This window comes from Cynoglossus semilaevis, chromosome 17 (genome assembly GCF_000523025.1).
Source record: "Cynoglossus semilaevis isolate Cse_v1.0 chromosome 17, Cse_v1.0, whole genome shotgun sequence".
Taxonomy (NCBI): Eukaryota; Metazoa; Chordata; class Actinopteri; order Pleuronectiformes; family Cynoglossidae; genus Cynoglossus; species Cynoglossus semilaevis.
In genome coordinates this window covers 9,278,841-9,290,258 of record NC_024323.1, presented here as the reverse complement: position 1 = coordinate 9,290,258, position 11,418 = coordinate 9,278,841, and the positions used below count along the sequence as shown (strand labels likewise).

Below are 11,418 nucleotides of genomic sequence, written 5' to 3'. Positions count from 1 at the left end.
ATTAAAACTCTTATGGCACCAATAAAGTCAATCAAAAGGCTTTGTCCCCAGTGTCAGACAGCCTAAGTAGATGTGAGTCTGGACAGACTCAGGACTAAATCCCCCTACCCATTTAGAGGCTTATTAGCCTACCTCACAAAGGGAGAAAGCCAGCCAGATTACAAGAGTTACAGCAGGAAACAGTTGACAGAAACCCTTTGTTGTTATTCAGTTTGATTCATTAAATAATAAAACTTCCCTTAATCCCTTAAATTTGCCAAATTGAAATAATTACATTTCTCAAGGTTCCAGCTCCATGCTCACAAAAATATCCCTCTCCACTCCAGTTTTAGGATTGTTTCCGATCTCATATCGTACCCTCTAGTGCCATTTCAGTAAAGATGCATAGCAGAGCATTGGTCACGTTGTTGTAACACTACAGGATCATACAGGGACAGAAGAATCAAAACGAATCCAAATCCTGTGCTAGCAAACTAAGCCAAGCACAGTAGTTTCAATTCAGCAGCAACAAATAGACAGATATATTTTATTGATCCCAAGGTGGAAAATTACAGATGTAATGTAACAAACTTGACTCGTTTGTGCATTGAAAAGTACTGACTCCTGCACTGAATTCATCACACAAAATCAACATTTTCACAATCCTAAAATCTCATGATGACACTTCAGCTGAAAAAACAAAAAATGTTATTTATTTGTCACATTAACTGTAAGGGAAAAAGCTCGTCAGTGAACCACAGTTTATGTACAATGAGATACATGGCTCACGACAGTTGTGGTTTTGTTTCTCTACGCAAACTGTGCAGTTTCTCATTGGCCTGAAATGATTTTTTGTTCATCTGCACAAAGCACACCACACAAAGGACAGAGTAGCTTCACAATGAGACTCGCATGTGCAAATGTGATAACATCTGTGATAATTTAAGTACATGCTGTGGCCTGTGCAGAGAACGGCAGACATGGAGTTACTATCACTTATGTGCCTGCGTGTCTAAGAGTACATTAAAACCCAAACAAGTGAACCTAAAGACCATTGAACCAAAGTCTGTGAAACCAACCTGCAGTATTTGCCCTTGGCTAGAGAAGCCACACAGACAACAGCAGACAACAGCAGACAACAGCAGACCAACGCAACTGGAATATTAGCCTGTATTGTAAAATACATTGAAGAAAGAAAAAAAAACTTCAATGTGATTGTCTATTTTTCCCTGTTATTTTTGGGAAGCTCTGTCTTGGCATTTATTGATGTTCATTTTTTTTTATTATTTGTGTGCACTTATTTGTGTAAGTGAAAAAAATGATATTATCATTAAATGAGTTTTGAAAACTTAACACCAAGTTGTCATTCATTGTTCTGCAAAACATGGCCATTTTAAATACAGAATGAATTTTCTTATTTCTTTAGTTTATTTAATTGAGTCCACATGTTGTGGAGAGTTTGATCATGATTGGCTCAGGATTAATGCAAAACTGTCAAGGATTTATATTTTCCAAAATAGCGACTCTTTATTTTAATGTGAATAGTTCAATACAAGCCACATCCACGGAGTCGGTAGAATTTAAAGGGAATGTGTAAACAGTACAACGTGATGGCCATTCCCATATTTTAAATTAAATCTTTGTCACTTCAAATATGCAATAAACACCTTTTAAAAAATATATATTATTATTTAATGTATTATTTAAATTATTAAGAAGAGTATAAATGTTATTATCATCATATATTTAAGAGAATTCTGTAGTTTAGGAACCTTGAGTACACTGACACTACTGTGTCTCACACTCTGCTGCAATATTAATATATGTAAACATGTATTACTGGTATTAGCAGCAGTTGTTGAAGTACTTAACAGGTATACAGGCACCCGTGAATATGGTTTATGGGATTTAGAATTTAAAAAAAAAAATTCAATGACCAACGTAGAAAGTGCCACTCTTCTTCCACAGCACTGTTCAAAGAAATATTATGGGATGTCGGTGAGGTTGTTTGAGGTTCTCTTGTTAAACCAGCAGCGTGCCAGCAGTGGTGACAGTTGTAGATTTACAAGGAGAAAACCAGATCTCCAGGTGATTATCACCTTGTGCCATAATAATGATAATAAAAGATCCAGTTATTAAACCACTTGAACAAACTCGAATGTTTGTTGTCAAAGGCCTCGAATGTCAGCAGCAAGACACCAATGGGAAAAAAACAATAGTTGATAAAGTCAGATAACTGAAGTTAAATATTTATGAATGACTCCAGGAACTCAGCGCTGCCTGCAAACCCGTGCAGACAAAAGCGACCGACCACCCATGTGTTTAATAAGTAGGATGGTGGCAAGGAATTTCAGCAGCATGCATGCACAGACACACCCACATCTGCAAACAAAAACACACGCACACACGCTTGCCAATAGCCTTGAGCTGTTGTGCCAGGTCCAACGCAAACAACACAAACAAATGAAGCAGCAGCACTCATTTTCAGTAAAGTTCCTGGTGAAACCCCAGGAGGTCAACAGCTTCAGTTTTTTAATGTCTTTGGGAATTCTTAATGGTAATTAAAGTCATACACGCACCTTTTTTTCCAATAAGGTTTGGCTGTTCCTGCAGCTCATTTGGAAATAGAACAATGTAATAAGGTGAGTCTAACTGCGAGCACATGTGTGCGTAAATGAGCAGCTCCAGGTAAATGGACACATGTGAGGCATAAATGATGTCAGAATGAAGGACGCCTCCAGCACAAAGTGTGAATGTGCATTGTGGTGCTCTCCTGCCAGCCATCTGCAAATGTTCATGTATGTGAAGTAAACGTAGGAGAGGGAGCGGAGGGCGTGTGTGTGTGTGTGTGTGTGTGTGTGTGTGTGTGTGTGTGTCTGGTATAGCTATACTTTGTCCATAAGAGACTATTTGCAGGTTCCTTTGAAGTGAGAGGGTATTTTGAGACTCAAGTTTGGTTTGAAGTGAGGATTAGAATTAGTGTGAAGTTAAATTTAGGGTTAGGATTATATTCTCAATAGTTATTGGGCTGGAGATGACAGAACACATGTGTGCACAGGCATGCATGTGTTTCTGTTTCTGCTTCCTTTCTTTCCATAAAACACACTATTTAACACCACCCCTCTCCGACACACACACACACACACTCAGAGAAACCTTGTTTCTGGATAGCAGCCAGCTAACACTCCATGCATGTGTTACTCAATGGACTCTATTGTAATGTCAGGGGACTTTCATTTTTCAAAATAATCAGCACAAAAAAAATTCCTGCAAGTCATCAATTAATTTACTCCAGAATAAACAGCTGTTAGTCTTTGGTCGGCTGTTTGGTGTCTAGAACGTTGCCAAGTTGAGGGCGTTGTGAGGGCAGCCAAGGACAATGTGCTGAAACAGCAGGTCACGTGGCTGCAGGACGGTGCTTCCAAAAACAATGAAACAGTGAAAACAGTGCATCACTGAATGGACCAATTAAATGATGACAGATTTCTACATCTAGACCACCGTCCTACTGAAATGATCAGGTGTATGTGGTTTTTCTAATCTGGTTAAACTCACTAGAAACGCTGGTCAGTGTTGTTGTGTTTTTCTTGTTTGTTACTGGAGTCTCATGACATCACGGGTTTTACAGCAATAAAGCATTAGTGTGGATGTCTTTTACTACTGTTTCATTTTTTTAAAAAATCAGTTAAAGATTTTAAGATTTTTTTCACAAGAGGCTCAAAGTAGCACAAACAGTTAGTTTAAAAAGAAAAGATTCTAAGATTTTTTTCACAAAAGGCTCAAAGTAGCACAAACAGTTAGCGGTACTACTGAAACCTACTGAAACATTCTCCAAGAAGTGTTTACATCAGAGAAATTTACATCATAACCTGCTTCTTTCCCTCGTCCTAGAACTTAAATCAATTTCTTTTCAAATATTCTTGAAAATAAAATAAATAAATAAATAAATGGGATCAGATCAGGGCTGTAATTTTAATTTCAGAAATTTTAAGTGTTTCCACGGCTCAACGATCAACAACAATATAATGATCCAACCTTTAGGAGACGTCTGGGAGAGAGACGCGTCCTAACAAGTTTCAGTTATTAAAATATTTGGTTATTAAAATCTGTCACTTTTTTTGAAATATTAACGAATGTCTTTCCCTCACATCTGTCACTACTGCGTCTTTCCACTGGAGCTCATTAGAGTTCATTTAAATTTGAAAAACAACAAATCAAAAGTACAGTTTATGCTCAGGTTTCAACAAGTCTTCCATCGGCCTCAGGTTTCTCTGACCTTTTTTTACTCTCCTAAGGTTTTTATCACAATCACAATCCTCCCGCACCACGTGTGTATGTTCTCCAGTTCTAGAACCATATTAACGGTTTGGGCTTGATGATTAGAGCGGTTTTTCTGTGACCCTGTGTCGTACAGCTGCCTGTCTGCGCCTCCGTGGCTCAGACGCTGCTTCTATGTCAAAACAAAAACGAAGGGAAAGATGAGAAGTGGAGGAATGAAAGAAAAACAGGAAAAAGAAAGGAAGTGTTCAACTTTGGTTAAACCAGGCTTCCGTGGCGTCACAGACGAGTGGACACATGCAGGTCATTTCATGTACGGTTTGGTGGATTATTTCATAGAAAAACAAACAGCAGCATAATTTCCCAAGTGTAAGTATTGAGTTCCGGACTGTGGACGTCATTGGTGTCATTTCAATTCTTTCTCCTCAGTTGGACTGACTTATGTTTACAGTTTATGGAGTCATTCTGAAAACCTAAGTCGGGAGCCAAACACCAAAGTCACCAAATATAAGATCAGAAGATCAGAATTTTTTTCAAATATCTGTTACTTATTTAAATTATATTTTACTGTTTAATAATATATTTAAGTTGTTTGAATATTTATCGATTTACAAGCCTTCTTCTTCTTCTCTCTATTTTGGTGTCTTCTTCTCTTTTTTTTCTCTATTTTACTCCTTTGGAATCCAGTCGTGGCCTGATTGGACGGTTTGATGGGCCGGATTTGGCCAGTGGGCCACGAGTTGATAATCAGTGGTCTAGTTGACATCTATTGTTCGTGTTTCAGAAACAGTGTCTATTTGCTTTAGCCTGTCATGGAGAGATTTCTCTTTCAAAAACAGGTTCCTCATAAGCCTGAGGTGAAACAAGAAAAAAGGAAGACAGAAATAAGTAGACAAAACAATGGAGGTAACATCTGATGGGACAGATCAGGGGAGGGTGCGGGCGAAACAAAGGCATTGTGCAATAATTAAAAGAATAAAAGGACAGGGAGGAGATGGACGCTGGGTCCAAGTACAGCCACGTGCACAGAGAAACTATACTGGGTTTGTGTTTGTGTGTAAAGCTGCAAGTTAGCTCTGGTTTTTACTCTTAGTCCAGATTAGATTATAAGAACGACCTGGTCAGATTTAATATTTAGAACCAGAGTTTTATTCTGCGTGTCTGAATGAAAGAAATTCAATGCAGTGTCCTGACAACACAAGCTGCAGCAACCTGTGTGTGTGTGTGTGTGTGTGTGGGTGTGTGTACACGCGACAGACAGCAGTGGAATTACAGAGCACCTAAACAGAACAGCCTGTCACCGCTGGAACCAAACCCGAGTGTGCTTCTCATTTCAAAGGAATGAAGGGACAGTGGGTGGAGGAACTTCATTTATCCAGAAAAATATAAGCTGAAGAGGATAATCGTATAAATACTAGGGAAGAGGAGGCCGATCACAGCAGGGAGGAGGTGTTGGGCTCATAAAACAGCTAAAAAAAAAGTTTCATAATCACACATGCCAGAGGAGTGTGTCATATTCAAAATAAGTCAGACAGATGAAGCTTTATCTAATTAGATCCTGTTGTTCCAGAATAAGTACATGTCAGTGCTTAATTACCCTCTGTCATCCTACTTAGCACATTATTTTTTCTGATGAAAAATAACTTAAACAAATTACATTTTAAATGCAGCCTTAATTCAATAATGAGAACACTTTGACTACTGAGGTCCACGGTTATGGACAGTTATGGTTAAAATCAAAGAGATAAAAGGCTTCACTAAAACGACTGCAGCCAGGTGGTTCAGTGTCTTAGCCCTCAAAGAGAAAAAGAAAAAAACAAAAAAAGCATTCCCTCAAGTTACCTTTGTCAGCACAACAGATGTGATGAGATGTGATGAAGGTGTTTGACAGCTGTTTATCACGGAGGTCAATAGTTAACGACCAGAACAGGAGGAACTGACTAACGTTACAGGACAAAGACGAAAAGATGAACTAAAGCTAAACTTAAATGAAATGGTGTGCACTAACTTTTCTGGAATATGGAAATACATTTTTACGACGCCTAAACAGAGTAACAATGATGCATTTACATGATGCCTGCAGCTGAAGACTAACACGTGAAGACAAAGAACACAGTATTTTTATACAGCATCCTCCATCACGCTGGCTCTTTACAGGGACCTGTGTGTGACAGACTGTTGGAGTAATATAGTGTGAGTGCAGTTCAAGTCGGCAGCTGCTCAGTCTGGGCACGCTGCTGAGCATTATTAGCATTATTTCCTGTATATGTATTTAACTGCTGCAGCTCCCTGCTGCTGCTAAAGTTTGCCCACAGCTAAATCATGGAAATAGGAAAATGGCAAAAAAAAAAATCTTAAAGTCCAGAGTAGAAATTACAGCTTTTGGATCGTGATCTGAATACTCTTTTTTTTTATCACTCATAAACTACTGTGTGTGTTGTACCTGATCATGAGGCAAAAAAAAAGTCTTGTTTTTTCCCAAATATAGAAGAACACTTCAGAATCCTATATGCACCGGGGTAACTAATGGCTCGGCTCACTTCCTAACATAAATTCAGGAACGAGGAGCGAGGCGGCTGTAGCCCCGGGGTCAGGCATCCGATACATTCTCTTTAAGACGGACACAGACATTCATCAAGCTCTGCAGTGTACACATCCTGCAGTAACTTTCAAACTCCACTGTGCAAAACACATCTGCACATTCCACACTGTTTGTGGCTGCAGCTCCTGTGTAAGCTCAAACTGAGCCCAGCTATGCCGTAACGTGGGTGGGCACACTGTGGGTATGGCTGAGCATGGCAGAAAGGAAAAAACAAAATCCAACTCAGAAGATTTATCAGCACCCAGACAACAGGGAGCACCTCGCATTTTTACAAAAAAAAAGCAGTGCTGTAATAAATCCATGATCCAAATCATTGTGTGTTTGTGTTGTGCTGTGGTTACAAATGTAATGTTAGGAGGGTGGTGACAGGCGTGGATTGTGTTGCTGTAATCCTTTTCATCCCAGTAGGTGCTCAAAAAGAAATCATGATTTACATACACCTCCCACAGGACTGCAGCCCATCCCTTTATCTGTGAGTGCGGCCAATTCTATTTTTTTTTTTTTTTTTTTTACGAGTTTTCTTGATTACCTTCAGACTTTCTGATTCATCATAACATGTGTGGTTGTCATGAGGTAACATGCTAGAAATGTGCTGATTGGAACCCTGCATGTGTTCAGACTCAAGGCCAGTTTTTTAAATTTTTTTGATCCTCATCAGTCACACTAATTCCATTTCAAACATCCTGCTGCCACAGTGATGAGGCCACCTGACCTCTGACCCCTGCATATGACCTCCAACCCTTCGAGAATGGACCATCAACATCCGGCCGTCAAACACCTGTTTGTTAAAAACACAGTGAAGGAGTGGTGTGTTTAAAATTGAGTCATTACACTCAAACACGCCGACGATGATCGGCTAATTCTGTCTGCGGAGGCTCTGGACAGTCACAAGTGTCCGTCTGCTTATTAGGAGTGAGCTGCTGAACGAGAAGCAGAGCAGGATCAGGCTGATTTTCACCGGTGTTTCTGGTAATTAGGGTTTTGGTTTACATTGCCTGCGCAGACACACAGACAGACAGAGACACACACACTTAAGCCTGCGCAGACACACAGACAGACAGAGACACACACACTTGTTGTTGGCCAACAGTAAAGCAAGCTAATTAAAAAAGCAAATAAAACACATTCACGTGGCCTAGTTTTAAACGACAGGTATTGTGATACTGTGTGGTGAACTGAAGGCAATAAAATACTAATACTCTGAATGACTTGGACCTGAACAACCTCCTTTATTAAATTCTTATTTTCAACTGATCCCTTCTGGTATGGTACAGCTCTGTGCTGTAGGAAACCCTAAACCTTTGACCGCAGACTTTGGCAACATTAAATACAACAACTACGATCTATGCTCTCAGTAGCAGGTCTCATTCATGTTTTTCCTAAGTTGACAGGGAGGTAAAAAGGAATCAAACAAATTCAATGTCAAAGTTCACTGTCAAGACATTTCACCAGTAGTATTCAACGCAGTATTTCTGAGAAACATGGTAGCAACATCGCTAGAATCAAATTCTAGTCTCTGAACACCAAAGAGTATCTCGTAAAAACTGCAGTACCAACCCATTGCAAATACTGCAAAAACTCTGAACTGCTTCTGTCCCACTCATCTCTGCCAGTCTGCTTTCTGTTAATGACCAGGATGTGAGTTTTGAAAAGTTTGACGACTCAGTGGAAACCAGGGCTCGTTTCCACGGAGAAACTTGGAAGCTAAAATGTCACTGATTCCAGTGCTAAATTCCACATCACTGGTGTGGAAAGGTTTTAAACTCAATCTGAATAATGGAGCAGAATCCAGTAACGTGAGCTATAATCTGAAATGTATATTTAATGAGTGTGGAACTGAAGACTGTCAATAACTAAAAACAAGGCCACCATTCCACACAGTTAGCCCAGCCGGGAACAAAAAGGCTACAATATTCTGCCAACAAAAACAGCATTGACCAACTTCGCCAGCGTTCCTCTTTTTAAAGTAGTGACGCAAGACACTTTATGAAAGTGCAAAAGCTCCTAAAGTTTAACAGTTGTCGCTTAAATTTAAATTTAGCTGAATACCAAAGAAATTGCTGAAGGAAGCAGTGTTTTATTTGGAGGTTGAGGCGGAGGTAATATATAAATCAGGAACACAAAAATATAGCAACTGTTAGCACAAGTTTTTTCGACAAATGCTTTGGATACATTTCATTAGTATCCGCTTTATTTAATTATCAAGCTGCCTCATGAACATCCTACGCTAAAAAGACCTAAGAAATGAATAAATGAAATGAGAGAATAAAAGAAAGCTCATGCACAATTTGTACTTTAAAGCTAAAACTCCCCCAAAACAACCTTTAAGTACAGGCTCACTTCACAACAGCTGACCTCTGATCTGATCCAGCTGCAGTGACAGATGCCAGAGGCTACTTGCAAACCACAACAACTGTCCGATGGTCACAGCTGGAGTGGCTGCTACATGGAGGGTGGTGTGTTGGGTTGGGTGGCGCTCCTATCATTACAGGATAGTGAGAAAGTAGCCACCACACTAGACAAACATAAACAGGGGCACCCTCTGGGCAGGCTGACGCCACGTGCCTATGTGGATGCCTGCCAGCCTGGACTGCGGCCTGGGGGCGGGGTGTGGACGCAGCAGCCAACCACCCTTCCACAGCACCCCATATCCACGGGTTCGTTTCCCAGTGGAAAGTCTGCATCAGCCTGCAAGAGAGGGTAGCGATTCACCAGACCCCCAGCTAATGTAGCCAACACTCACCCAAGTGACCACAATCTAAATGTGTCTTAGAGGCGCAGCAGAAAATATCGTTACTGTGGGAAGAGAGGAAAAGAAAGGATATGAGGAGAGGTGGGGAGGGGGGTTGATGAAAAGACACATGTCAAGATCAGGACAAAATGATGGATGGATGACAAAAGACTTGTGTTGAATGAAATAGGCAAATACTGAGAGCAAATACTGTGGAATCTGATTCAGGACTAAAAGATGGATGGATGTTTCTGGCAGCTCAAAGATGTGAAAGAAAAAGAGGGTCTTTACAGTACAACCACCACATTTTTTCCTTCCAAAGGGATATAATTTTCACGAACCCACCAGAGGTCAGAGGCAGAGCATGTGGTGCCAACTCCATCTCAGCTGCCAACACTTTTCCCCCAATTTCTCCATTTGTCTCTCTTTCCTTCTGTACCCATCTTTACCAGTCTCTGCCTCTGCCTTCATTGATTTTTACTGGGACCTAATCCAGTTCTGGACGAGGACGAGCTTTGGTCTGGTTTTTAGAGGATTTGTCTAATTCCAGTTCATGTGTCTTTCACCGTTGTTTCACCGGTGTTGATTGTTGGAGCATGTGGTTGGCAAACTGAGGCCACATATGGGCCAGATTAAAAATAAATTTAGACACTCTAGGTAAGGCAGAAATATATATATAGATATAGATATAGATATAATATATATAATTATTCAAAGATACAAATGCATAAACATAATTAACAGAGCAGTAAGGATACTGCTCATTGTTCACACAGGAGTTTAGCTTAGATAGCATATAATATCCAATAAAAAGCAAAGCAATATAACAGCAATACCACTGGTGAGAAGCAGGACATGAAACACAGTAAAAGCTTCGACTCCTTTTTTATCCAAACTAAAATTTCACTTGCACTAAATGTAATTCTCCTTAAAAGTACTTCGTCAAAATGAAGAAAAAAGGAACAAAACCAGAAATAAAAAAACCTTAAATAATCACAAAAAGATACACCATCCAAAATGTTTTAGACTTGTGACTTCTCGTAAAACCAAACACAGCAGCGGTACAAAGAAAGACCAGCACAAAAAAGATGAGTTCATCTTCGTCCATCTCCAGTTAAAAAGATATACTGACAGCAAGTGAAGGAAAGTGAAGCTCACAGCTGTGGGTCCAACAAAGCCTCACAGCAGCACTGGAGCGTGGACGGACCATGATGGCCAGGATGTGAGGAGAACAGCGAAGAATAATACAGAGCACCTCAGCAACACACACACACACGTGTAAACCTTTTTTTTCCTCGTTCATCCATCATGGCAGACATGTTTTCAGTCCACCACTGAAGGTTTTGTCCCATTTTCACCACTGAGGCAGGTCAGAGTAAACAGCCCAGCAGCAGCTCACCTGCTTTGTCTGCTCTAAGAAACAAGCGGGCGTTTCAATATTTTCCTGCAGCAGCGCCTGCGTCTTTCTCTGTCCTGCTCCTTTGGTCCAACATGTCTGTCTAAGGTACTCTGTGAGGCAGTTACCTTTTCACCCTCTCTCTGAGACCGGACTCAATACAGCTGTTATTAAAGAAAGAAGGACTGAGCAGGATGGAGTACATAGTTAATTTGACACTACAGCTGGTTAACAATGAACAATGTACAGAGGAAAATACGTTGTTTCTGAGTGTCAACGTCAATTTAGGACAGGGTTCATCAACAGATTCCAGACCAAGTAACTGTGAACTGATGGCAGCAGGGACTCCTGTTATATACAAAGGTACTGTACGTAACTGGGCCAACAGAACACCTGTGTACCCCGTAGGCGTTGCAAACCCCCTATTTAAAA

At 40.3% G+C, this 11,418-nt stretch overlaps 1 protein-coding gene across 1 annotated transcript in view; it reads right to left on the bottom strand.

The window, feature by feature from the left end:
* coro7 (coronin 7) overlaps positions 1 to 11,418 on the bottom strand; it is an 88,536-nt gene that overhangs the window by 40,973 nt on the left and 36,145 nt on the right. The gene's annotated exons all lie outside the window — the stretch shown is intronic.